General features: G+C 47.3%; 1 pseudogene; it reads left to right on the top strand.

Annotated features, from left to right (window-relative positions):
• The first annotated feature begins 7,763 nt into the window (after positions 1-7,763).
• Positions 7,764-20,587, top strand: LOC129651738 (rho-related BTB domain-containing protein 2-like; annotated as a pseudogene).
• The last annotated feature ends 1,370 nt before the right edge of the window (positions 20,588-21,957 follow it).

Genomic DNA, 21,957 nt, shown 5'->3' with positions numbered 1-21,957 from the left:
GAAAAAAAGGATGCTTTTCATGCGCTCATGAATAGAATCAGCGGAAGGGGAAGCATCAGTGAGCTTGAATCAATGTCAACAGAAACTTAGAAGCCTAAGTACAAAGGGGAAAACAAGAATTAAAAGAGCAGAACAGAATATTCAAGAACTGTGGGACAATTTAAAAAGGAAGTAACATAAACATAAGGGGAATACCAGAAAGAAAAGGAAAAGAGAAGAAAAAGAAGTATTCGAGGAAATAATGACTTCACATTTTCAAAAATAAATGATAGACATCAAACCACATATGTAGGAAACAAGCAGAACGCCAAGCAGGAAAAATGTTAAAAAAAAATTTATGCATAGGCATCTCATACCCAAGCTACAAAATACCAAAGAAAAAAAAGAGAATCTTAAAAGAGGCCTGAGGCTCAAGAGGGAGGGGATATATGCATATATATAGATAGCTGATTCAAGATGTTGTACAGCAGAAACTAACAACATCGTAAAGCAATTATACTCCAATTAAAATATTTTTTTAATTATATGGTTTCATGATTGATTGTGAATAAACTGAATTTCAATTCTAAAAAAGAAAAATCCTGAAGGAAAAAGCATTTTTCCTGCAGAGGATGAAGAATAAGAATTGTAAAAAAAAAAAAAAAAACCAAGAAGAAAGTGAGGTAAAATACTTAAAGTGTGAAAGGAAAGAAAATCCCACCAACCCAGGGTTCTTTGTGGAAGAAAATTGTTCTTCAGAAGTAAAAGAGAAGTAACAACTTTCTCAGACAAACAAAAATTGAGGAAACTTGGGCCTTGCAAGATATGCTTTTAGGAAGGTGTTTTGTTTTGTTTTTTTCCAGAAAGAAAGGAAATGATAGAGGTCAAACACTAAGATTTGCATAAAGAAAATAGCTTTAGAGAAGGAATAAAATAAGACAAATTTTTTAAAAAGGCAAATTAAAATCTTGTACTTATTTTTTTGAAAGAAGGTCTATATATTCAACAGTTCTTTATTGAACACCGACTATGAACCAGTAACTCTTTAGACTCTGGACAGCCAGAATGTCATCCTGGAGCTTATCCACTAGTAAATATATCCACAAACCACTTTCTGATTCTTCAGTGAAAACTATATTAATTATATTGCTATGAAGTTTGACTATTTAATCCAGATTAGAGACAAATGACATTCTAAGATTACTTATTCTCGTTTGGTCCAACAAAAACTCTGGAGTGAAGTCACTCAGGTGTGTATGACTCTCTGTGACCCCATGGACTGTAGCCCACCAGGCTCCTCTGTCCATGGAATTCTCCAGGCAAGAATACTGGAGTGGGTAGCCGTTCCCGTATCCAGGGAATCTTCCCAACCCAGGAATCAAACCCAGGTCTCCTACATTGCAGGTGTCTTTACCGTCTGAGCCACAGAGAAGCCCATTTGATGCCACCGATAATAATTTGTTCCAAATGATACTAGCCAAAAGGTATGTAGTGATGATAACTTCTTGATAAGTGAAATGAATGAAAGCAGTATTATGAAGGATGGGAGGGAGGGATTGGGATGGCATTGCTGTTGAGTACCTGTACTGCCTGTGAAGTGATAGTGTTATTAGAAAAAGGACTTGGATTAGTTTTATTTTTAAGTTCTTGTTATTTGTGTATGTGGCTGCACTGTCTTAGTTGCAGCAGGTGGGCTCAGTAGTTTTGGTGCACAGGTTTGGTTGCCCTTTGTAAACCAAAGGACAGCTACTTAGAAAGTACAAAAAGAAAAAGAAGAAGTAAAACTTATATGCCAACAGAGGTTAAAAATGAAATCACATAAAGTGTTCAATTAAACCCACAGAAGCCAGAAAAAGTGGAAGTCAATACAAGAAACAAACAACAAGGCAATGAATACAGAACAGTAACAAATATTTTAGATTTATAACTCAACTATATACATAATAATTAAAACATCAGTGGTCGAAATACCCCAACTGAAAGGCAGGGACTGTCAAAGTGGATAAAAACAAACAACACTCAACTGCATGATGTTTGGGGGAAAAAAAGGTAATGGAGATACAGACAAGCAGTAAAAGTGTAGAGAAAAATATGCTAACACTAAAACTAGAAAGGTGGGATGCTTATATTAATTTCAGACAAAGCAGACTTCAGAGTAAGGAAAATTATCAGGATTACAGAGTGGCAACATGCAATGAAAAAAAAAAGTCAATTCTGCATAATTTTTCCAAAGACATAACAATCTTTAATGTGAATGCACCTAACAACAGAGTGTCAAAATATACATGAAGCAAAAATTGATAGAAAGGCAAGGAGAAATAAAAGAATCCTCTATTATAGCTAAAGACTTCGATAGCCTCCATCAGTAACAGATAGATCCATCAAGCAGAAAATCAGTAAGATCCTAGTTGAGCTCAACAACACCATCAGTCAACTGCATCTGTGACATCTATAGTCTACTTCATCCAAAACCAACAGAATACATGTTCTTTTCAAGCTGACATGGAATATTCACCAAGATAGATCACATCTGGGCCATAAAACACTCCTTACCAAGTTTTAAAGAATAAAAATCTTACAATGTCTGCTCTCAAACCACAATGGAATAAAACTATAGAAATCGATAACAGAAACAACTGGAAAATCCTAAAATATTGGAAATTAAATAATAATTTCTCAATCACACATGGTCACATGAAAAAGGATTTAGAGAAATGGAATATTTTGAACTAAATGGAAGTAAAAATAAAATGTATTAAACTTTGTGGGCTGCAGCACAAGCAGTGCATGGAGGCAACTTTGTAGCAATGAATGCACATGTGAGAAAGGAAGGAAGATCTAAAATCAACAGTCTAAGATTTCATCTTAGAAAACTAGCAAAAAGAAGAGCAAGTTAAATTCAAAGGAAGAGAAAGAAAAGAACAAATAAAAACCAGAGCAAAAATCAACACAACTGAAAACAGGAAATCAATAAAGAATATCAACCAGACCAAAGCTGGATGTTTGAAAAGATCAGTAAAAGTGAGAAATCTCCCATGAGGTTCATGGGATAGAGAGAAGTGGGGGGAGGTGGTGGAGAGAGAGAGAGAAATGACAAATTTCAAGGAAGAAGCAGAGACCATAACAACTAATCCCAGGGATGTTGACAGAATAATCAAGTAATATTATGAACTACTACTATGTCTATGAATTTGATAACCCTGATAAAATGGGCCAAATCCGTTTGGTAGAACTTAAGAAAAATAGACAATCTGAATAGGCCTATATCTGTTAAAGAAATCAAATCAGTAATGAATAAAATACCCAAACAGAAAGTACCAGGCCCAGATGGGTTCACTGGTGAGTTCTACCAAACATTTAAAGAAGAAATTTTACCAATTTTCCACAGTCTCTTCCAGAAAATAGAAGCAGAGGGAATACTTCCTAACTCGTTCTATGAGGCCTGCATTACCCTAATATCAAAACGAAAGACATGACAAGAAAAGACAACTACAGACTAATATCTTTCAAATGTCCATGCAAAAATCCTCAACAAAACATTAGCACATCTAATCAAGCATAAGAAGAATTATATACCATGACCAAGTGGGATTTATCCCAGGTATGCAAGACTGGTTTAATATAGGAAAATCATTCAGCGTAATCCACCACATCAACAAGCAAAAGAAGAAAATGGTTTGCTCATATCAAAAGATGCAGAAAAGCATTTTTGAGGAGAGTATGTAGGGACTTCCTTCATACTGTTAAGATGCTGAAACTTTGAAATCCTGATTTTGCCCACATCTTCCTGGATGCTACTTCCCTGTGGCTTTGACGGTAAAATATCTGCCAGCAACGAGGGAAACACAGTTTTGATCCCCAGGTCAGGAAGAACCCCTGGAGGAGGGCATGGCAAACGAATCCAGTATTCTTGCTGGGAAATGCCACGGACAGAGGAGCCTGGTGGGCTACAGACCATGGGGGTCACAAAGTGTCGGATACAACTGAGACTAACACTCCCAGATCCTACTGTACTTGAATGGTTAATAAAACCACACTTCAGTTCAGTTCAGTTGCTCAGTCGTGTCCAACTCTCTGCGACCCCATGAATCACAGCACGCCAGGCCTCCCTGTCCATCACCAACTCCCGGAGTTCACCCAAACTCCCGTCCATCGAGTCGGTGATGCCATCCAGCCATCTCATCCTCTGTTGTCCCCTTCTCCTCCTGCCCCCAATCCCTCCCAGCATCAGAGTCTTTTCCAATGAGTCAACTCTTCGCATGAGGTGGCCAAAGTACTGGAGTTTCAGCTTTAGCATCATTCCTTCCAAAGAACACCAAAAAAAAGTTTCTCCTAAACCCTGTTTCAAATTGCTAGTGTCCCCCTCCTCCCTGTGGGAAGCAACAGGATTTTTTTTAATCTTCACTATGAGAACCTGGCAGAGCTCCTGGAAGTAAAACTCCTCACTTCAAGGGATTCCTTCTAAGACTGGCCTTCTTGGTGTTTTTAATTTTCAGACTTATCCACACATATAGTTTTTTGATACCTTGATGCTGGTTTCAAAGGAGGATTTCTCTTGCAGGTGTCTGCTCTAGCAAGTGTGATTCTCTGTAGCATATCTGTTTCCCCAGTTTTGGTGATAGAAGTTTGCCCTTTGACCTCAGTTCTCTGATGGGTCTAAGAGTTGCTCATTTATTGCTTTTTCAGACCTTTGTTAGGACACAATGATGGCTTCCAAGTTACTTTTATGCTGGACTGAAAATATAGAACAATTTGGATGGAAAGAGTGGAAGCGAAGACAGTGAGATGACAAAGTGATACATTTGGACTTGCCTGGTGATCCAGTGGTTAAGAATCTGCCTTCCAATGCAGGGGATATGGGTTTCATCCCTGATCAAAGAACTAAGATCCCACATGTGACTAAGCCTCAACTACTGAGCCCAGGTGCCACAACAAAAGATCCTGCATGCCACAGCTCAGACCCAACGCTGCCAAATAAGTAAATATTAAAAAAATAAACGGGGATCAATTCTTTGGAGTGAAATTGAACAGAATCACAAATGGTCACTGAGTCATTCTAAAGAGTTGTGGCTGTTAATAGGTAGGGAGCAACAGCCTCTGTGGTCTGGGCGCTTTGAAGAAAGAAAAGGGATTTCCCACACCTGTTCTTTGCTCAAACTCCTCCGTCTGAACATGGAGGCAATTAAATTTAGAGGTATTTCAGCCCCAAACAGCTAAGAAACAAACAGTCATTCGAACAGATCAAAGATTCAACTATTGTATTAATACATTGTATTCAGGTAAATATTGTTATGCAATAAAGGATAACAATTTGATTAAATTGTTTCTTTATTCAGAGTTTGGTCAATTAAATTCATTCATTTATTCATTCAACAAAGTCCTCCGGATATGCCAGGCACTGTGCTAGAAACACACATAATTAACAACACAGTCCGTAACAGGAGGGCACTTCAGCTAGTCAGAGATACAGGCACAAAAACAGAAACTTAGAAAACAACATGGGGGACTTCGCTGGTGGTACAGTGGATAAGAATCCACCTGCCAATGCAGGGGACATGAGTTTGATCCCTGGTCTGGGAAGATCCTAAGTGCCTCTAAGCAACTAAACCCGTGTGCCACAACTACTTCGCCTACACTCTAGAGCCCAGGAGCTGCAACTACTGAAGCCCATGCCCCTAGAGCCTGTGCCCTGCAACAGAGATGCCACCTAACTGCAGTGAGACGCTCATGCATTGCAACGCAGAGTAGCCCCCACTTGCTATAACGACAGAAAACCTCCCACCCGCCCAACAACAGAGATCTAGTGCAGCCAATAATAATAAAGTAAATGAAGGCAAACAATCTGGCACAATAAATGATAGGAACACAAGATTACAGAAGGATAAGGAGCGACACCTAATCCAGCCTAGAGCAGGAAGGAAGGAAGAGGAAAGAAAGAGATTGGGAAAGTCTCCCGTAATACAGCAGTGCCTGAACAGAATATTAACAAGCCTGCCTTCTCCCTCTGTAAACCTCACAGCTCAGTTCAGTTCGGTTCAGTTGCTCAGTTGTGTCTGACTCTTTGTGACCCCATGAACTTCAGCACACCAGGCCTCCCTGTCCATCACCAACTGCCGGAGTCCACCCAAACCCATGTCCATTGAGTCGGTGATGCCATCCAACCATCTCATCCTCTGTTGTCCCCTTCTCCTCCTGCCCTCAATCTTTCCAAGCATCGGGTCTTTTCAGATGAGTCAGTTCTTAACATCAGGTGGCCAAAGTATTGGAGTTTCAGCTTCAATATCAGTCCTTCCAATGAACACCCAGGATTGATCTCCTTTAGGATAGATTGGTTGGATCCCCTTGCAGTCCATGGGACTCTCAAGAGTCTTCTCCAACACCACAGTTCAAAGCATCAATTCTTCGGCGCTCAGCTTTCTTTATAGTCCAACTCGCACATCCATACATGACCACTGGAATAACCATAGCCTTGACTCGACGGACCTTTGTTGGCAAAGTAATGTCTCTGCTTTTTAATACACTGTCTAGGTTGGTCATAACTTTCCTTCCAAGGAGTAAGCATCTTTTAGTAAATCTCACAAGCTAAGAATAATGTATTTTCCTTCTCATTACTCTTTTTGCCAAGTCCTAATGGCTGTAAATCATAGGAATGAGAACTAGAAATAAATGGGGAATGCAACAGGGTATGCATATTTATACAACAATGATGAGGCATTGTCAATAAGCAGGAGAAATGACATGGGGCATTGTGCATCATAGAGGCATTGCAGTGTTTGAAATATCTGCAATGTTTGTACTTTATGGCTGAAGTTAGGCTGCTTCAGTATCTGGCCAAAAACATATTGGGGCATCAGTATAGAAATAGCACAGCCATGACACACTGATGTTTAGGTGATACTCTGTTCTTCAGACTCCCCAGAACCAGAGGATTTCTGCAATCACACATTTACAGGAGATACTACATTTAAGTAGTAAGCAGGAGCTAGGGAAAAAACTCAAGATCATAATGTAGAAACCTTTACTTCACAGAGGAGGAATCTGAGAGGAAACCTGCCTCTCTGAGTGCTTGCAGCTCTTTACCAATAGACATGAAACCAGAATGCAGGTCTAGGTGATTTCTTTCTTTCTTTTTTAATGGAATAATATCTAAGTGTCGAGCTATGTGCTGGGTACAAAATATGAAATTTATACTCACTGATACTTCTCTACTGTCCTCCACCCAACCTCCTGCCACAATATCATACAATCTCATTCATAAATATTTTTTCCACAAAAGAAACACTATGTGTTTTAGGGATACAGAATTTTTCTAAGTTGTAAAATACATCACCATATACTGTGGGGAAGGGGTGTAGACATGAGCTGGAATGGGACCTGAAGAAGAAATAAAATTAAGACAAAGCTGGAGGAGGAGAGCAGATGATAAATGAGCTGCCTAGGCAGACACCTCTCTTCCCTGGAGAGTGGGGACCAGCCCCCAAGCAGACTCCGCCTTGGGATCTCTCTCTGGCATTCCCCAACCAGAAGCCCTGCTGCTGGAGGATGGAGACACCAGGAGGAAGACCAGAGATTCACCCAGTGGAGCTGTGCCTCTCAGCCTGAAGGGACTCCTGTTTCCTCGGGCCCATGTGGAGCCTGTGCCCGGAAAGCTACCCACTCCCTTGTCCTCCTCTCTGCTCAAATGCTCAGAGAGGGGGCAGCCCCGGCAGAGAAGAGCTGCTGGCCCTGGCCCTGTCCCTCAGGGGCTGGTGTGCGAAGTTGTCTTGACTGCTTCTCTTCTCTCCCTCAGGTCCCAATTAATGGATTCTGACATGGATTATGAAAGGCCAAACGTAGAGACCATCAAGTGTGTGGTGGTGGGGGACAATGCTGTGGGCAAGACCAGGCTTATCTGTGCCTGGGCCTGCAATGCCACCCTCACCCAGTACCAGTTGCTTGCTACCCACGTGCCCACGGTTTGGGCCATTGACCAGTATCAGGTATGCCAAGAGGTAAGGTTGCAAGTCTATGGCCTCACTCATCTGGGTTTCTTCCCCAGGGATCTCTCCAGAGGGGCCTTATGCTGAGCTCACGGAAGCCCTTTAAAGGTTGAGTAGAGGCAGCTGAAGAGCACAGTTCCTTGGGAGAGGCCTGAAGGGAGCCCACTCCAGGGGAGGAGTCCCCAGCCTTTTGTGTTTGTCTGAGCAGAAGCCTGGGGCATCTTGTGTAACATAGACCCCAGTAATGGGAAGCCCTGGAGCTGGGAAAGGGGTGGTGCTTTGGAGAGATGAGAGCTGCCAGGAGAAAAGAAACTGCTGGCTAATGATACCCAAAGACCCAAGGCTGGGAAACATCTGATGGCAGGTACAGCTGGGAACAAGGATGGGCTCCTTGGGAGATCGCATCACTCCCGTGACTGTCTGCCCTCTGGAGTCTCTTCTGTCCTGGCCAGCTCTTGTTAGGGGACTCAGGTGTTCTAGGACACACAGAGGGAGACACTAGTTGTCCCTCAAGCCCCCATGCTGTGGGACCCAGGAGTGAGCTAACCCCACCCCAAGTTGGCATGCAGGGTCCCCAGGAACCATTGCCTTCGCTTCCCCCCCTCCTCCCTGTCCCACCCACCCCCCACCCCCACCAGATGCTAGAACGTTCCCGAGACGTGGTGGACAATGTGAGCGTGTCTCTCCACCTCTGGGATACCTTCGGAGACCACCACAAAGACCAGCACTTTGCTTATGGGAGGTAGGGAAGGCCCCCGCTGCCTGCAGGGAGCCAAGTGGGTGGGGTTTTTCCCCGAGGTATGAGGACACTCTGTGAAACTGAGTTAAAGGAATTTCACTCTGTGAAACTGGGAGGAAGGAGTGGAGAAAACAGCCTTGGGAGACCCTTGACGGGAAGGCAGCCCGGGCTGGGCAGGGAGCCGGCTTTGCAATCAGGAGGCCAGGTTTCAGTTCTCCCCTGTTAACCAGTAACGCTGGGACTTTGAGCAATTAGGAAGGCTGTTCTGAGATGAGTTTTCTCAGATGAGATGGTAAAAGTGGTCATGTCTAAATCTCAAGAGAGCTGTGAGGTCAACCCAAGAGTCTTTGAAAGCTCTCAAGTGCTAACTTGGGGGTATAGAAATAGGAGGTGCTATGATTAAATGTTTTGGGGAAGATCATGTGAGCCGATCCATATGACATTTGTGGGATTGCAGTGTAGGGGTGCCGTTGGGTATGTGTTCTCCCTTGTTCCAGCAGCAGGGAACCTATCACTAGCTTTTTTTGCCTATAACCTCACTCTCTCCCACCCCCAGATCTGATGTGGTGGTTCTGTGCTTCTCCGTTGCCAACCCCAACTCCCTCCACCATGTCAAGACCACGTGGTACCCAGAAATCAAGAACTTCTGCCCCCGAGCACCTGTCATCTTGGTGGGCTGCCAGCTGGACCTGCGTTACGCTGACCTGGATGCTGTCAATAGGGCCAGGAGACCCTGGCTAGGTAGGGAGTCCTGGTGCCTAGGGAGGGAAAGGTGGCAGATGGGGAAGGGGAAGAGGGGGTGGAGGGAGGTTGTGTGTCTCTCAACTCCCTGCTCAGCCCTGAGAGAATGCACAGAGCCTCACTTCTCTCCCTCCATTTGAAACAGATTCACATAGGGGGCCAGTTAGAATGATCATTCTTTCATCCATCCATCCATCCATCCATCCATCTATTACACACTGAGTGGGCAATACTGGGCTAAGCATCATGAGGAGAGAAGGAGAAGGAGAGGTAATCTTTGTATGAAAGGAGCTTATAATTTTGCTGGGAGACGAACTGGATAGGTGAATATGTTAAAAACCAGCATGCTAATTGCCAGAGAGGCCGTCAGCCCTCCCACTACTCTGAGCCGGGGAGATCACCCAGGCCTGCCATAGAGGCCTACCTACCATGGAGGGCTACCTGGAAGAAGAAGGGCTTAGAAGTCAGCCTTGAAAGAATGGTAGGATCTGGCCAAACAGAGGAGAAAGGGAGTGGAAATGAGCAGGGCAGAAACGGGGCTTATACCCAGATCCTCAGCAGGGACGCCCCCAGTCAGGTGAAAAACACACAGGATCGGGGGAATGCATCTCCCTGCCCCCCAGCCCTCCACCACCGACATGAATTTGGCTTCCCTTCTTGAACGTGCCAGGCCCATGAAGCCCAATGAGATCCTTCCCCCAGAGAAGGGCCGAGAGGTGGCCAAGGAGCTGGGTATCCCCTACTACGAGACGAGTGTGGGCGCAGTTCGGTATCAAGAATGTCTTCGACAACGCCATCCGGGCAGCGCTTATTTCCCGCCGGCACCTGCAGTTCTGGAAGTCCCACCTCCGCAATGTGCAGCAGCCCCTGCTACAGGCACCTTTCCTGCCCCCCAGGCCGCCGCCCCTGCTCATTGTGGTGCCCGACCCCCCCTCCAGCAGCGAGGAGTGCCCCGCCCACCTCCTGGAGGACCCGCTGTGTGCAGATGTCATCCTTGTGCTTCAGGAGCGGGTGCGCATCTTCGCCCACAAGATCTACCTCTCCACATCCTCCTCCAAGTTCTACGACCTGTTCCTCATGGACCTGAGTGAGGGGGAGCTGGGGGACCCTCAGAGTCAGGGGGTCCCCGCTCAGAGGACCACCGGGGTCACCCTGATCAACACCACCACCATCACCACCACCTCCACCACCACCATGGCCGGGACTTCCTGCTCCGGGCAGCGAGCTTTGACGTGTGTGAGAGCGTGGAGGAGGGCGGGGGCTCTGGGCCTGTTGGGCTCCTGGCATCCACTAGCGACGGGATCTTACGGGGCAATGGGACAGGGTACCTGCCTGGGCGGGGTCGAGTGCTGTCTTCCTGGAGCCGAGCCTTTGTGAGCATCCAGGAAGAGATGACAGAAGACCCACTGACTTATAAATCCCGGCTGATGGTGGTGGTGAAAATGGACAACTCCATCCAGCCAGGGCCGTTCCAGACTGTTCTCAAGTACCTGTACACAGGGGAGCTGGACGAGAATGAGCGAGACCTCATGCACATCGCCCACATCGCTGAGCTGCTTGAGGTCTTTGATCTGCACTTGATGGTGGCCAACATCCTCAACAACGAGGCCTTCATGAACCAGGAGATCACCAAGGCCTTCCATGTCCGCCGGACCAACCGGGCTAAGGAGTGCTTGGCCAAAGGCACCTTCTCAGGTATGAAACAGGCTTAGGAGCTGGTGTCCCAAAGGCAGGGGACTTCCCTCCAGGCTCTTTCTGCAGAATCTGGGTTGGTCCGAATAGCATTCTGAGTCATCTCAGCCACTGATGTCCTGGAGATACTGCGGCTCTGCTCCTGAAACCTAGAGCCCCCAGCTTGAGATTGTGGTCATGTGGTGCTCACAGAGTGTGGCTTCAGGAGGAAGCAGTCATCTTGGAGCAGTGTCGACCCGTGGGGCTGGTTGTCCCATATTCTTTCACCCCATCCTCACGTGATGCATCTTCTCTCACCCAACAGCTGTGACCTTCATCCTGGACGATGGCACCATCAGCGCCCACAAGCCCCTGTTGATTTCTAGCTGTGACTGGATGGCTGCCATGTTTGGGGGGCCACTTGTGGAGAGTTCCACCAGGGAGGTAAGGCTAGGATGGAAACGGCTGGGAGGGAGAGAGGTTTACTCCCTTTCCATCTGAGGCATCTGTTACTTCACAGTACTTCCTTCAGCCTTGACTCTATACAAACCACCAAGTGATGGGCCCAAGAGAAGTTTATGAGATGGCTCCTATAGTCATGGACTTTGCAGTATACCAAGATGGACAATTATGGTCACATCCTAGCTCTATAGTTGAGAAAAAACTTTTTTCTTAAAGCAGTAAGAACAGATTTTTATTCAGAAACTATTGCAATAGGGGAAGAGAGACCTCAGTATAGAAGTGGTTTTAATTCTTAATTGAGCATGATCAAGTGGGGTTTATAGTCAAGGTGTAGGGTGGGAGTCAGAGGGTAGAAAATTACTAAGAGGAAACATCAGGAGTCAGTGGGAGTTCTAGCCAAATCAAGACTGGAGTTCAAGTCTGATCTCCTTTCTGCCCTTCTCTGAACTCTGACACTGACTGTCCATCCCTCAGCCTTGTAGTTAACAGTGTCCTCCTTTGTGAATCTACTTAAAGTTCCAAGGGTCCACACCAAGTTTCTCCAGCTGATCTGAGGTTTCCCTTGAGTATGGGGATGAGGTCTTTTATTTCTGCTGAGTACCCTTCTCAGCTCTGGTCCCTTAGTCAGTGCTCAGCAAACAGTTGAATGAAAAGCTGAACAAAGAATGTTAGAGCATAGCATCCTATAACCCTGAGAAGGGATTTCCTAAGATTTCTGGGTCTGGAAGATCCTTTGGAGGAGGGAAGGGCACCCTTTTCCAGTATTCTTACCTGGAGATTCCCGTGGACAGAGGAGCCTGGCGGGCTACAGTCCATAGGGTCACACAGAGTCGGACATGACTTAAGCGACTTAGCACACACTGGAAAGGGAGTCCTTCTGGGAGGTGAAGAGGAGAGTTCGAGGTTTGAGTTGCCTCTGCTCCCTGAAGCATGAGTGGGTTGAGATGTGCAAAGTGTGAGATGGGAACTCTTCAGAGCCACAGAAGCATCTGTAAAGTTCCAGCCAATTCCCAGTGCAGCCTGGAGAGGCTGGCGGCTGATGAGAAAGCAGTTTTTGTGTTGGTCCCGCTCTGGAGAGATCCCAGAGGCCCAGAGCTGTAGCTTTGAGCAGCCCAGAGAGACCAGCTGGTGTTCGCTCCATTCATCCACATCCCATTTGCACTGCTCCCCGAAGGATAGAGTGGGGCTGGGTGCAGGTGACCAGAAGGACTCCTTCATGGTTCCTCCAAACCAGAAAGATGCTAACGCGAGTCCAGGTCCTTTTAAAAGCTGTTGGAGCCCTGCTCACAGGTGCTCAGCAGATGGGTTCATTGCAGGCTGTTGGTGTGGGAGATTAGCCTTTAGGGAAGGAGGGGTTCTGAGCAGGTCCAGGGACCGCAGAGGGGTGGCAGTCTGTCTATGGGAGACCAACTGTCCAGGCCAGAGCCTTCTGAGTTCTTCAGAACTGCTGTTCTTTCCCTAAAGCTGGACCTTGCTGCAGCCTGCTCCATTCCTTCCCATCCACAGGTGGTATTTCCTTAGACAAGCAAAAGCTGCATGCGGGCTGTGCTGGAGTACCTGTACACTGGCATGTTCACCTCCAGCCCTGACCTGGACGACATGAAACTCATCATCCTGGCCAACCGCCTCTGCCTGCCGCACTTGGTCACCCTCACAGGTAGCTAAGCCCAGGGGAAGAGCCTCCAGGGAGGAGGAGGAGGAGTCAGGGGATCCCCTGGGAGTCATGATTTCTTCTCTCATCTGTCTCCTCCTAGGGGACAGGCCACCAGCACCAAGGGGATATGTTAACATAGCGTGAGATACATCGGTGCATATTGGGGTTGCGGTGAGGACGTGGATGTAAAGAGATGTGTGAGAGGGATGCTTGGTGGGGTCACCTTATAGGTCTCTCTAGAGGTTATTGCGGTGCAGCACGTGGGCACCAGTAGATGCCAGGGCTCGAGGTTCTCAGCTTGGCCACACTCAGGCAAGCTTAAGAAGCCAAAAAGAACAGAACACCATTCCTCATTCCTACCCTTGCATCTCCTCCTTCTGCCTTTCCTTTTTCTTCCCCTTTCTCATTTCCTTCTTCTCTTCCACCTTCACTTTCTCTTTCTTCTTCTAGAAACACAGTAAACATTGACCTAATTGTTGGTCACTCCTAATTCTTTGATTCCTGGAAGATCCTGTGAGCTAGAGCTCAGGTTTCAGGATGGACCAACCCCAGAGGCTTAGGTGGAGCAGGGACTGCGGCAGGAGGGAGACCAAGGAGCAGCGCTTGGGGTGCCAGGGCAGGAGGAGAGATGGTGCAGTGCAGATGAGAAGCCGTCTGGAGCCCTTGGTGCCCGCCGACAGGTGGAGCTCCTGAGCTGGAGTCAGCATGTGTGTTCCATTGATGTTGGTGTTGGTACCTGTACTGGCATTGATGTCCAGGTTAATGTCCTTGGGTGGGTCGGCGGCAGAGAGCAAAGCCTCAGATACTGAGCTGAGGTTCAGGGAAGGACCTGGTGTTAGACCTGCTGTGGCCCTTGGCAGATGATCAAGATTGGGACTTGGCTATGAGGGAAGCAGCGATCCTATGATGATAAATGAGTTGAAAAGTGGCGCCTGGTCCCTGGAAGAGGTGGAAATGATAGACCAGAATCAAATATTAAGAGCTGAGACTGCAGAGGCAGGCCAGGGGACACTGAGGGCTTTAGGGCAGGGAGTAAGAGGCTTCTAGAGATTTCAACTGCAGAATTCCCTGGTGGTCTGGTGGTTAAGGCTGCACTTCCACTGAAGGGGGCACGGGTTCGATCCCTGGTAAGAGAACTAAGATCCCGCATGCTGAGTGATGCCACCAATAAGTAAATAAAAAATAAATAAGATCACAGCTGCAACAATTTGAAAAAGTGGTACAGCATTCCCAGAACACAGAAAACAGTCTAAACTCTTAGACTAAATAACTTTTGAAAGACTTGCTGCAAAGAAATGGCCCAAATGAAAAAAAAATGTATTCAGGTGTTTCCTTAAGTTTGTTTCATCATAGCAAGCAATCAGAAACAAGTCAAACAGGCACACTGGTTAAGCACACGTGGATGGATTTTGCAAGGTAGCCATTAAAAATGTTACCTCTCACTGCTGCATGGAAAGGCTTATAGAAAATAACATTGAATGGCCTTTCCTTTGAAATGCTTCATAATCGCTAAAAATCATCTTTAAAAAATATGTTTCTATGTACCTTGTCAAGGAACAGTGGAAAATGCCAAATGTTGTATAATAAGTGACATGTTTTGTGATATAAGCTTACTATGAAGTTATTAGTTTAAGCTTAATTTTTAAAATATTAAATATTACACAAAACATGTAATATGTGTTCATCTTAATAAATTATTACAAACCAAAGTGGCCCTTGCTCGCCACACCGGAGCCCCCAGTCTGTCCCTCTCAACCATAGGCCCTCCCCACCCCAGAGTAACCGTTCTGCCTATTGTGCTAAGATTTGATGAGCGCTTTTCCTTACTCTTCTTCATAGTCATGTCATCCAAGTGTGCATCCTGAAACACTATAGCATGATTTTATTTTTTGTATATCTTTTAAGGTTTTTTTTTAATCTGTAAGTACCTTGTCTGTTAAAAACAAAAACAGAAATTTCCCTTGTGATATGTTGGAAAAACCCTCTGATCCAGGGAACCTAGATTTATTTACTGATCACCTTTCTGTATCCACCATGTTTCCTTCCTATCAACTGGCCTTCAGGTCTAGAGGCTAGATTAGATCCAGTCTTCTTTTGGTGAGACTACACTTTGTAGGCTGTTTCTGCTTTTCATCAAGAAACATAGATCATATGCTTTTCTCTCTTTTTGTGGTGTTAGCAGCCTTTGAGTTTTATTGCCTGGATCCATTTATTTATTAAGTGTTGTGAAATGGTAATATTCCAGGTCTTTTTTTTTTCTTTTTTAATCTGTTAGAATACTTTCCAAAGGAGGGAAACTTTCCCTCACCTATAGTTTGATTTCCCAGTAGAATAGTTCATGTAGGAAAGGCAGGTGAATATGTGGCATTTTAATTTACCAGTTGTTTTTCTTTTCTCTCATATTCATGTACTTATTTGGCTGCAGTGGAGTCTTAGTGGTGGCATGAAGGATCTTTAGTTGTGGCATGTGGGATCTAGCTCCCTTACCAGGGGTTGAACCTGGGTCCCCTGCATTGGAAGTGTAGAGTTTTAGCCACTGGACCATCAGGGAAGTCCCTGTTTACCAGTTTTCAAGACACACATTTGTTTCCTATCATCCTTTGAGAGTGACCAGTTGATTTTTTGTTATTAATATTACATGTGATTATGAATTTTTGGACTTGAACATACTCTATTGGTTTTTAGTTCAGGTCACTTGCTCAGTCGTGTTCGACTCTTTGTGACCCCATGGACTGCAACATGCCAGGCATCCCTGTCCATCACCAACTCCTGAAGCCTACTCAAACTCATGTCCACTGAGTCAGTGATGCCATCCACCCATCTCGTCCTCTGTCGTCCCCTTCTCCTGCCTTCAATCTTTCCCAGCATCAGGATCTTTTCAAATGGGTGGATTCTTCACATCAAGTGGCCAAAGTATTGGAGTCTCAGGTTCAGCATCCGTCCTTCCAGTGAATATTCAGGACTGATTTCCTTTAAGATTGACTGGTTGGATCTCCTTACAGTCCAGGGGACTCTCAAGAGTCTTCTCTAACACCACAATTCAAAAGCATCAATTCTTTAGCACTCAGCCTTCTTTATAGTCCAACTCTCACATCCATACATGACTACTGGAAAAACCATAGCTTTGACTAGATGGACTTTTGTTGGTAGAGTAATGTCTCTGCTTTTTAATATGCTGTCTAGGTTGGTCATAGCTTTTCTTTCAAGGAGCAAGCATCTTTTAATTTCACGGCATCAGTCACCATCTGCAGTGATTTTGGAGCCCCCCAAAATAAAGTCAGTATTTCCATTGTTTCCCCATCTATTTGCCATGAAGTCATGGGACCGGATGCCATGATCTTAGTTTTCTGAATGTTGAGTTTTAAGCCAACTTTTTCACTCTCCTCTTTCACTTTCATCAAGAGGTTCTTTAGTTCTTTGCTTTCTGCCATAAAGATGGTGTCCTCTGCATATCTGAGGTTACTGATGTTTCTCCCGGCAATCTTGATTCCAGCTATCGGTTTTAAATCATTGCAATTAGCTTTATGGAAACTCAGATACTCTGCTGTTCCTTTAACCTGTAGAAGTCTTCTCAAGTTGGCTGCAAAGTCTCTAGAGGAGCTTTCGATGCTCTGGAATGACAAGATGTGCCAGGTTCATTGTGTACATTTCCTGCCCCATACCGGGTATCAGCCATTTCTCTAAGAAGTCTTGGCTTCCTGTAGTTGGAAATGGGATTTCAAGGCTACAGTATTTGCATTAGCAATGCTTTTGCTATTGGGATGGCTGTTGTTTCTAGGTTTTTTCCCATGGACTCAGCTGAGACATATTACTTTTAAAGATAAAATACTTTATCAGTTTATACTGCTACAGTTAAAATTCAAAACTCAAAGTGTTTACTTCTTCCCTAGAAAGGTCTTAACATGAAATGCAAGGTTAGTACACAATTTGTTACAAAATCTAAATTAAAATGAACAACTTGATTTAATCCTTAGTTCTAATCTATAGTTCTCAGCAAATTTGAGATTTAATACCCCCTCCCATCAGTATCAATGGCTGATTCTCAGGGTTGGGGGCTTTCACCCCACCTGTATAACTCCTTGCTGCAACATATGGAGCTTAAAAAACTTCATAGGTTATTCTAGTCTCCGCCTTCACTTCCCACCTCCTCTCCAGTGGGAAAGTCTTGCTCCAATCCTGGTTTTCTCACTGGTAGGAGCCGACTTAAATCTCCTGTAGCCTTTCCTGGCCTGTTGAGACTTGCTCTGGACCTCTCTTTGCCCTGCTGTGGGCCCCTGCTGGGGTCGGGGCGGGGATAAACAAGTGCCTGTCCACTCCTGTGGTTCTTCAGCCCATTCCTGGCTGTGTGTGTGTCACAGAGCAGTACACAGTGACTGGGCTGATGGAAGCAACTCAGATGATGGTGGACATCGACGGGGACATCCTTGTGTTCCTGGAACTGGCTCAGGTAGGATGACAGGGAAGGAATCTCTCCAACATTCTCAGCTCTGGGCTCTGCCTGTTGGCAGCAAACGGGGAGGGTTCGGGAGGTGGTGGGTAGGAAGGAAACCCATTGACAGACTTGGTTCCCCCAGTGGGCAGACCCATCTTATCCTGCAGGCCAGAGGATTCACCCCAACATGCCAAGAGAAGAGGCTGGCTGTGGCAGGAAGGGACGGAGACTTCAGGCAACGTTGGGCCGGAGAGGGAAACCAGAGCCCTGTATAGACGTGGTTGCTGCCTGCTGGGGTCATTTAAGGCACACTGGGGACTCTCCATCTAAGATGGACTTCCTTCCTCCATTTTCCCAAGTGATAGTGTCAGTTGCTCAGTCATGTCTGGCTCTCTGCGACCCCGTGCACTTTAGCCTGCCAGGCTCCTCTGTCTATGGGATTTTCCAGGCAAGAATACTGAAGTGGGTTGCCATTTCCTCCTCAAGGGGATCCTGCTGACCCAGGGATTGAACCCAGGTGTCCTGCATTGCGGGCAGATTCTTTACTGTCTGAGCCACCCAAAACAGGCAAGCAAAATCTCCCCTACCAGCCCTCAGGGTGCCAAACATTCTAAAGATTAGTTTATGAAGTTAAAATATGGCAGATATGCCTGGGAGGCCAGCTCTCTAAGCCCGGTTGTCAGCACCTTAATGCAGGCTGCTCTGGTCCAGCATGGAGGATGAGGGGTCAGATCTGAGGAGGGCAGACCCAGTAAGAGGCTACCTCATAGGACTGTGGGTTTCTGGGGCTGCTGGGGGCAGGTCACAGGTGAGGTGGTGGTGGTGGTGGGGCCAAGGAGCAAATCCATGTCATTCCGTCATGGTTTTGTGTGGCCTTGCCTCTCGAGGTGGGTTCTTTGTGACTCAGGGCCTTTGCCCACCTGCGCCAAAGCTCTGGCTCTGAAGGCAAAAGTAGACATCTGTGTGCAGACCTTGGCCCAGAGGTCCCAGCACAGACATGCTCCTGTCTGTTCCCAGTTCCACTGTGCGTACCAGTCGGCTGACTGGTGTCTTCACCACATCTGCACCAACTACAACAATGTGTGTCGCAAGTTCCCCCGAGACATGAAAGCCATGTCCCCAGGTGAGCATCCCCAGCGGCATTTGTCATCTCCCTCTCCTTGGGCCCAAGCCTCTGACCCAGGGCGCCCAGAGGCTGCCAAAGACCCCTGTGGGTGGGGAGTAGCCTGCAAACATGCACCCAGCCCAGCGGAGGGGGTCCTGGAAAAAGCGCTGGTGGGGAGGGCGGCCCCCCCGCCCCGGCCCACCAGAGACCTTGGGCAATTCACTCTGCCCCTCTGAGCTCCTGCTTTTCACAGGTACAGTCAGACTAGAGGTGGTATTTTTTAGATGTTTGTGGACCAAACTCCACATTAAGAAAAACATTTTTGTTTGTTTGTTAATTTTTACAATGTTGGTTGGTTTCTGCCAAACAACAATGCAAATCAGCCATAATTATACATATATCCCCTGCCTCTTGAGCCTCCCTCCCATCCCCACATCCCACCCCTCTAGGTTATCAAGAATTACATTGTATCTTGTGACCTAGTACACACATTGAAAAATTCATCAGTTGTTTTTAATACTGTTCACGACTCATGACATTAATTTCATAACCTAGGAATGGGCACAAGTCACAGCTTGGACAACACAGATCTGGGCATCCTCTGGGGTCCCTGCAGCTTGGTCTCTGCTTAATTGATGTCTCAGGTCCTGGGGCCTGACAGGAAGCCAGGGGTCCAGGATTCATGGGATCCAGGGAGAGGTGTGGCTGGCCTCCCCCAGTTTCTTCACTGGGCACCGTCTGCTCTGCTGTGACCCTCCTCCCCACTAGTGCTCTACCAGGTCTCCCACTCCTGCTCTCTCCTCGTCACCCTTCTAGCATTTTCTTTCTAAAGCACAGCTCCAACTGCCTCACTTCCCTGGCCCCAAACTTTCGTGGAGCCCCCACACCTTCTAGAAGAAGTCCAAACCCCTCAGCCTAGCCTTCCCTCCCATCTGACCTCCTGCATACCCCCACCCCCCACACCTCCCCTCTCAGAACCTCATCTCTGCCAGCTGCACCTGCTGTCGGCCCAGCCAGGCTGAGCATCTTCTTGCCCACAGCTCTTCTCACCGTTTCTCCCTCATCCGTTGTTGCAGCCTGCTTTATTCTCCAAGCCTTGATAGGATCTTCCCTCTGCCTTTGAAGAAAAACGCAAGTGGAAATGCCTTTCCCCAGTGTGGACTGTCGGCTCCACTCCTTGGGCAACTGACTCTCTTTGGGGGCTCAGTGAAGGCAGGGCTTCCGCTTCTGGTCCCCAGGGGTTGGCATGTGGGCCTAGGAGGACCAGAGGCATGTTCCATGGCAGCGGGGCAGGGGTGGGAGTCCCTCTGCCCCTCCTCCTGCGTCTTCCTCACCCAGCTCTACTGCCGTTCTGCCCCAGAAAACCAGCAGTATTTCGAGAAACACCGGGGGCCACCCGTCTGGTACCTGAAGGAGGAAGACCACTACCAGCGGGCCTGGAAGGAGCGTGAGAAGGAGGACTATCTGCACCTGAAGCGGCAGCCCAAGCGGCGCTGGCTGTTCTGGAATAGTCCATCCTCTGCGTCCTCTTCGGCCGCCTCCTCGGCGTCCCCATCCTCCTCCTCGGCTGTGGTCTGAGATGCTGCCACCCTCTTCTGACCCTGCTGCTGTTGTCCCCACTTGTCTTTGCCCCTCTGCTCCTCCGCATCGCCCCTTCCACCTCCCAGGGACAGAGGACTCGCATAACCAGGACCCTTTGCGTGGAGCTGCCCTCACCAGCCAACATAGCTCAGCACAGAGAGGAGGGAGCCTGGCCTCGTGGACCAGAGCAGTGGCCCTGTGCAGAGGTCCTGATTCCATGGCTGGCCGGGAGACAACTCTTGGAGGCGGGCATCAGGGAGAGAGCTGAGGACTGTGGCCTCTTGTCTGTGGGTCGCAGAACCCTAGCATCAAAGGGGAAACTCTCCTGCTGGGAAGCTGTGTGTCCTGGTCTGCGCAGGCGGCCCCCTCCCAGGGAGCAGCAGTGGGCAGGCAGGGTCCTACCTCTGTTGGCCCCACGTCTCCATTTATGGACTTGAAGGGTTATAGAGGCTTTGTGGGCCTTTCCACGTGGAGCCTACTCAAACCCTCACTGGAAAAGTCAGGGTAGAAATTAAGCCTTCAGAGCCCAACTCCAGGCTTCCACCTCTGTGGTGCAGCTGCCAGAAGCCGCAAGCAGAAGGCTTGCCCTCTGCCAGCATTGCTTCCGGGGCTGTGGGCAACCAGGCCTGAGAAGGTGGCAGAGGTTTTTCAGAGCTTCAGCCCTGGAAGCAGTGCTTCTTGGTGCAATGAGAAACTTCTCTTTCCCCCATCCTTTACCGCTCAGGTTTGGAGATGGAAACAAAAGGAAACACTGGAACAGGGGGAGAGAAAGTAGAGGGTGATGGGACCTGAGTACAGCAATCCCATGCTCCTTTGGGCTCCTCCCCCCTGCTGCTGGCCAGCACAGCTTCTAATGGGAAGAGGGTAAATTTTGCAAAAATACGCAGACAATGAACAAAATCACTACCGACAAAAACATTGTGGCCTCTGTCCCCTCAAAAGAAGAAAAGCAGAAAAAGACCCTGGATGGCTCTCATTCTTATAAAGCCAAGCAGGGGACCCCATGTGGATGAGGCAATGGTCAAGGTGGGAGAATTGACTCCGATGCTTTTCAGGAAAGCAGTGTCACCGGCTGTGACCGAGGACGTCCTGGCCCCACTGACTGACTCTGGAGGGCACGGTGCAGGCCTTCAGCATGCTGGGGATGAGGTTGCAGGGGCGGGGAAGGTGGGCTCGGGAATCACCATGGTGTTGGACCCATCGTGAGAATCAGTCTGTTGTCAACTTCAGCAGGTAACTCCATAGGATATGACCGTGTTGAAGGGGTGGGATGCGGTAGGGGTCAAAGGTCAGGGCAAAGGGCACTGACATGGAGAATAGGAGTCTTTGTAAAGAAGGATCATCATGAAGTACGTGACCTTACCCAGTGCTGGTTGGTGATAACAGGGAAGAATGGGGGAATTGAACAGGAGCAAAACCAAGGTCAGTCCAGAGAAGAGGAGGGAGGAGACTGGAGGATGGTGGAGGATTAAGACAGTATCTTGCAGCCCCATGGGGGAAAGCTGGGCCACAACTGACCCTGTCCCCCTTTTCTGATTCTGATTTGTATCTCACTCCACACACCCTTGTTAGATTCAGAACACAGGGTCCCTCTGATGAAGGTGGAGCCAGAGA

Source organism: Bubalus kerabau, chromosome 4, assembly GCF_029407905.1.
Source record: "Bubalus kerabau isolate K-KA32 ecotype Philippines breed swamp buffalo chromosome 4, PCC_UOA_SB_1v2, whole genome shotgun sequence".
NCBI classification, from domain to species: Eukaryota; Metazoa; Chordata; class Mammalia; order Artiodactyla; family Bovidae; genus Bubalus; species Bubalus kerabau.
The sequence above is the reverse complement of the archived record's forward strand: the minus strand, read 5'-3'. Positions and strand labels throughout refer to the sequence as shown.